This window comes from Mesocricetus auratus, unplaced genomic scaffold (assembly GCF_017639785.1).
Source record: "Mesocricetus auratus isolate SY011 unplaced genomic scaffold, BCM_Maur_2.0 Super-Scaffold_100020, whole genome shotgun sequence".
NCBI lineage: Eukaryota > Metazoa > Chordata > Mammalia > Rodentia > Cricetidae > Mesocricetus > Mesocricetus auratus.
This window is the reverse complement of record NW_024429201.1, coordinates 6,778,850-6,785,182: the sequence shown is the minus strand read 5'-3', so window position 1 is coordinate 6,785,182 and position 6,333 is coordinate 6,778,850.

The following is a 6,333-nucleotide window of genomic DNA, read 5'->3' as shown; positions in this document are numbered from 1 at the left end:
ACTTTGCCAACTGAACCACCTCCCTACTTCCTTGATCTCTTTAGTCTTCAGTCCTTTTCTATTTAAACGGAGGAAGTCAGGCCTGCTGGTACTATAATCCCAGTACTTGGGAGGTGGAGACAAGAGGGATCAGGTCATCCTTTGCTGCATAATTGGTGATCCCATCTGATAAATAGAGAGGCATTTAAGAAGACACACAATATTGATCTCTGGCCTCCACACCCCCCACACATGTGTACATGCACCTGCACACCAACACCACACACACACACACACACACACACACACACACACACACACATTAAAAATTTAGATCTGCCGGGTGTTGGAGGCACACGCCTTTAATCCCAGCACTTGGGAGGCAGAGGCAGGCAGATCTCTGTGTGTTCGAGGCCAGCCTGGTCTACAGAATTAGTTCCAGGATAGCCTCCAAAACAATACAGAGAAACCCTGTCTCGAAAAACAACAACAACAAAAACAAAACTTAGATCTTTCTTTTGATTTTTTGGGACGAACCACAATCCTGGGTGTCCTCCTAGAACCCCAGTCCAGAGCATTTTTAAAGTATTTTTGAGTCCTTAACAGAATCTAGGTGAAGGTTTATTTCCCAAAAGCTCATCTATTGAAAGTCTGGCTCCCATTGCGGTCATGCTGAAGTAATGGAGCCTTTAAGAGGTTAGACCTACAGGAAGATCAAGGGGCACAGGGCTCTATCCTCAGCTTTTATCTAACTGAAGTGGGGTTAGTCCCCAAAAGACAGAATTGTTATACAAAGAGTGTGTTTGGCCCTGTGATGTTTCACCCTGCCCACAGCCCAGATGTTTTTATGCCATCCCCCACAGGCTCTCATGTCGGCACCAGAATTTCTTATCTTTATAAAGCATGCAGCCTCAGGTATTTTGTTACAGCAACAACAACAACAAAAGCCATGATTATGAAAATTCTGCCTCAGTCTCCCCTCCCCTAGAAAAAATAAGATTTACTTTTGGGTTACATGTACGCCTACAAGGCCACCCACCAAAACCAAACTGTTTCCAACGCTTCACTGTGCTCTAAGAATTTATCAAGTGAGATTCATTATTCCTTCTTTAAAGGTCTGAAAAGACCTTGATGAGAAATATCTAACTCATTAAATTCTCAAAGAGGAGTGTTGACCTGAACGCATTACATCCCATCATCTTAGAGGAACAAAGGTGTGGTCTCATTTTCTTGGTGCTAAACGGCGGGATTCATGGAGCCCTCCCTCTCAGCCGTCTGAGGTGTGAGGACCCCGGGGCGTGGCTGACCTCCCCGTGGGTTTGCCTTCATCCAGTCTTGCTTCCAGTTGCACTTTCATCATTTTGAGGTTATGGCACCATGTCCCAGCTGCTCGCCCTTCCTGCCATTGACGGTTAGTTGTTTTCATCTAGAACCCCAAGCTTTACAGGGTGGAAACTGTGGGAAAATCAGTCTCTAAAGCAATGGAAATTTCCTGACTATGAGACCAACCCAGCACCCATGGTGGGAAAGGCTGTGAGACGGCCTCGTTGCATCAGCTACAACAATGACAAATGTTGAGAAAATGGAAAGAAGATTTGATTTTATAGGCCCACTATTCATCTCAAAAGGAACAATGTGTTTTTAGGCATTCGGTTCAAATTCGTTTGGCTTATCCCTCAGCTGCTTGTTTTTCATTCTGTTTCATTAACAGACTATATTTCCCAGCCACAATGCTGCACAGTGTTAATTCCCAAATAGTCATGATTTGTGTGTCCCCAGGTCCTTTCCCCTCATAAGGAACTGTGGTCCCCAGCACTGTGTCATCTGGGAGGCCCCAGGGAGAATCTCACCTCGATTACTGACAAGCTCAGGACTGCGTGGATACCCCCGTCTTCAGTGATGTCAGCTGCCCAGCCCTTTACCGCACATGGGTGGAGATGTTTCAAAGTCATGCCCAGTATCTGTCCCCAGTCACCACCCCCTAGAGGCCATCGCCATCACCACCACCCTGATATGGCACTGTCAAGTGGAAGAGGCTCTTCTGGAAGCCATGACACCCATATTTTGAGGTGATGCAACTCTGTAACCTGTGTCTGTCAGAAGCCTTAAGTGTGTTTCCACCTCTCTTCCACTAAAGGAATTGGGACTCTCCCAAACTCATTGGTCTCTCTTAAAAATAGTTTCTGGTAACCTAGTGCCCCGAGCAGGCCTAGACATGTCTGAGCCCCAGTAGGGGATGACTTGGGCTTAAGCAAAAGCCACTGCTGTATGACTTTCAGTTTCAAAGTTACTGCAGTTCCTTTATCCTTTCTAAAAATACAGCTAACTTTGGTGACATGAGTTATTCAATCGGAAGTTGGTCATTTTCTTCTGTCCATCTTTATGAGCCTTCGGTTATCAAATGATTGACAGACTGGTGAGCTTATCCCTGATCAGCATTCTGTTCACCTAAAATAACTTTCCTCACATTAACTTTTATACTGAGTTGTGGAGACACCAGACTGCTCACCCATTGTAGGCAAGAATGGAAAATGCTGCTGTTGCTTTGGCAATCATTTTGACAGTTTCTCGAAAACTTAAAGAGAGGTACAATGCAGCCCAGAATTTCCACTCCTAGGTATAACAAGAGCATTGAAAATGTACATTTGCACAAGACCTGGTACACAAATCCTCATAGCAGCATCCTTGAACATCATAGTCCCAACGTGGAAGCAAGTCAAATGCCCCTCAACTTGGACAAACAAAATAGGAAACAGCCACGTGGCAGAATACTATTGAACCATTTAAAAGAATGAACTAATCGGTGCATGCTACAGCTGGCCGACCCTTGAGAAACAGCCCAAGTGAAAGAAGCCAGACACACCAAGCCACAGGCTGTAAAACTTCATTTATTTGAAAATGTTCAGAATAGGCAAGTTTAGAGAGACAGAAAACAGACTGCCAGAGTCTGGGAGGAGAGGAGAATGGGGAAGGACTGCTAACAGAGAGAGTTCCTTTTGGGACAACACAAATTTGTTGTGTGAGAGGCGGTGCCAATGATTGTGCCACCTTATAAGATACTAAGACAAACAAACAAAAACACTCCAGTCTACACACTTCTTTTTCTGGAATCAAACCCAGAACCTTGTACCAGCATCAAGCGATCTGCACCGAGCTACATCCCCAGCTCTGGAATGTACATTTTAAAGGGATGAATGGTGTCATTAAAAAAAAAAAAAGACCGTATTCTGTACCAGTGGTGAATGTACACTAAAAGGAAAAAAAGAACGAATAGACAAGGGCAATGGGCCAGGCCTTGTGGCATGCTCCTATCTTGCTGGCATTTAGGAAGGGGTCACGGGAAGGTCAAGAGCTCAAGGTCATCCTTGACTCGTCAGTGAGTTCGAGACAGCCTGGATTACATGTGACTCACTGGTAAGATGCCCATCTTCCTGTAAGCGACTCCACTGAGATGCATTGGTCACACACATGAAAGACAAGAAGGTTGAAGGGGGACTAGGGGGGACATGGGACAACGGAGGAGAGAAGAGAGATTAATAGGGCTGAATAGGATCAAAATCCACTATAGATACGTGTGATGATGTCATAATGAAACCTGTTATTATGTATAATCGATATACACTAACAAAAGTATTTTAGGGATTTGGCTCAGCTATTAGAGTATTTGCCCAGAATGGACAAAGCCCTGAGTTTTGTCCTTAGCACCACAAAAACTGCATGTTGTAGTCAGAACTCGCCTGTAGGCTCAATCCTGAGGTGGAGGAAACAAGAGGATTGTATGTTCATGGTTACCTCAGCACTACATAGATAATGGTGACCCAAAGAGCAGTCAGGCACTGGGAACAGTTCTAAAGGGCTCTGTTTAGGAAAGATACAGGCTCTGAAGTGAAAACCCCCAACTCTAACACCAGTGCTCTGGAAATCTGTCTAAAGCTGTTGGCTCCGGACAGAGCCCTGAAGTTGAGCCAGACCAGAGGGAGGCCTCTTCCAGGAAGAGGAAACCCAGAGTGCAGGCTTAGGCAGTGAGAGGATTCAGGGTGCTCTAGGAACCAAAATAGTATGGGATGGCTCTTGAGAGAAGCCCCGATCAGCTTGGCAGGAGCAGAGTCCAGACTGCAGCATCTAAGAACTCAGCCCCTTTTACTGGAATTCTCGCTTTACTTCATGTCAGGCTATTTTCACATACAGCTAACAGAAGCTAACTCCCACGAGCAGAAAAAAAAGGGCCCTTGGGTTTTTGAGATAGAAAGATTAGTGATGGGGTGAACTGGGGAGTTAGTGGATGCTGTCTCTTAGGGCTCTCTCTTCACCCTTCTCTCTGAGGCAAGTTACCCTTGAGGTCACATGACCTGGGACAAGCTGCTTCCTTGTCCCTTATGAGCAAATAAGAATCCTATTCCCAGTTTCTGGATGTTTCCAACATCCTCCTCTGCTACCTCTCTGACACTAATTCCCCGGCTGACCCTGCTGGGAGAGAGCAAGTGGCCCAGTGTGGGGGCTTCTATGTTGGGGAGTCACCCATGGAGCAACCACACAGTGGGTCCTAACCAGAGTGACTGCCGTGGGCTGCACGGACCAGCACCTGCTTTGATGTTTGTCTCCTGCCTGGGCATCTAAAAATAGGTCGGAGTCCAGCTTCAAAGTACAGGTTACAAATGTGGCTTCCACTGCAGCTTTTCCAACAACTGGCTATCATACAAACCAACTTCCTAAATATGATCTTAAAGCAACTTTCCGTCCTCAGATTTCCATAACTTACCCCAGCTACCGCATCTCCTCCCCATGCCATGATCCTCTCCGCACCCCCCCCCCCCCCGTGTGCAGTCAGACTGGCCTTTGCTTCTCCCATGACTCTCTCCTCAAAATTACCCAACTTGCCACCACACAAAGATCAGAATTTCAGCCACCCCTCCCTCCCCTCCTTCCCTACACCAGAAATCCAACAGCTCTCCAATCTGGCATCAACATTTCTACTGACATAACCTTTATCTTCTGATTATTTCAAACTCTTTGGGCTCTGTAAGTTTATTAACTATCAACCATCATCAGCCTCCATGGATACGTCACTCAGAAGTTGTTTTATCTAAAACAAACAAACTAACTAAACAACAATGTGACTTCACTATTGATTTCTGAGATCCAGTCTTGCAGTGTAGTCATGGCTAGTTTTGAACTCATTGGTTTGTACAGGCTGGCCTCATCTTTATCAACATGGTAAGTTCAAGGCAGGTCTGGGGTACAGGAGATCCTGTCTCAAAACACAAAATACTAGAGAAAATAAAAATGTGGCTAACCGTGTCCAAAGGCAAATTTCTTAGAAGCTGGAAAATACTTGTAAAATGTGTCTCACTTTTCCTACACAAATCAGCGAGAAAAGGGACACCTAGGGCAAAAGTTAGGAGTTGTCAGTTTACAAGAGCAAGATTACAGGTCACACCCTGCCTATCAGATTGGCAATGTCTAGGAAAAGCTCATTACCACTCAATGCTCGTGTGCTATGGAAAGATAGCCAGGATGATTTTTCTAAAAGACAATCTGCGTGTAGATCAATATTTAAGATACCAGTATGGGCTGGGCAGTGGTGGTGCACGCCTTTAATCCCAGCACTCGGGAGGCAGAGGCAGGCAGATCTCTGTGAGTTCGAGGCTGGGCTGGACCGACAGCCTCCAAAACAATACAGAGAAACCCTGTCTGGTTAAAAAAAAAACATGGAAAAAAATATGAGTGTCTGTATGTGTGTGTGTGTATGTGTGTGTGTGTGTGTGTGTGTATGTGTGTGTGTGTTTTGCTTTTTTGTTTGTTTGTTCCCTTAGACACGATCTCTCATCTAGCCCCAAACTCAGAACTCTCCTGTTTCAGCCTCAAAACGCTAGGATTACAGATGTGTTCTACTGTACTGGACTTGAAGCATATGTACTGTCGGTTTGTTTTGGGTTTGCACAAAAGTACAGATAAACTACCGTGTAACTTTATGTGTCTTGGTATGTTAACTTGACAATAAAATCTTTATAGGAGCTTGTTGTCAGGGGCACTCAGCAACTTGTCAAAATTGTGTTCAAGAGGATAGAAAAAGGAAGGTCAGCAGGAGTTCAACAGTACATGCTGTGATAAACTCAGGAGGCAGGAGACAGGGATGCCCTGCTCCCCACAGGGCCAGGGACCTAACGAACCAAGCTCACCCCTCCCAGGTCTTGCTTTAAGTATCTAGAAAGAAGGAGAGTAGCCATGTACGGCCAGCAGTTCCTTAGTACGGACTAGAGGGTATCCACCACATTTTTAGCTCAGCTAAGGCACTCCTCTGAGCATGGCACAAGGTCAAACAAGTAGCATCTTAAAACAGGGATGGCAACACAA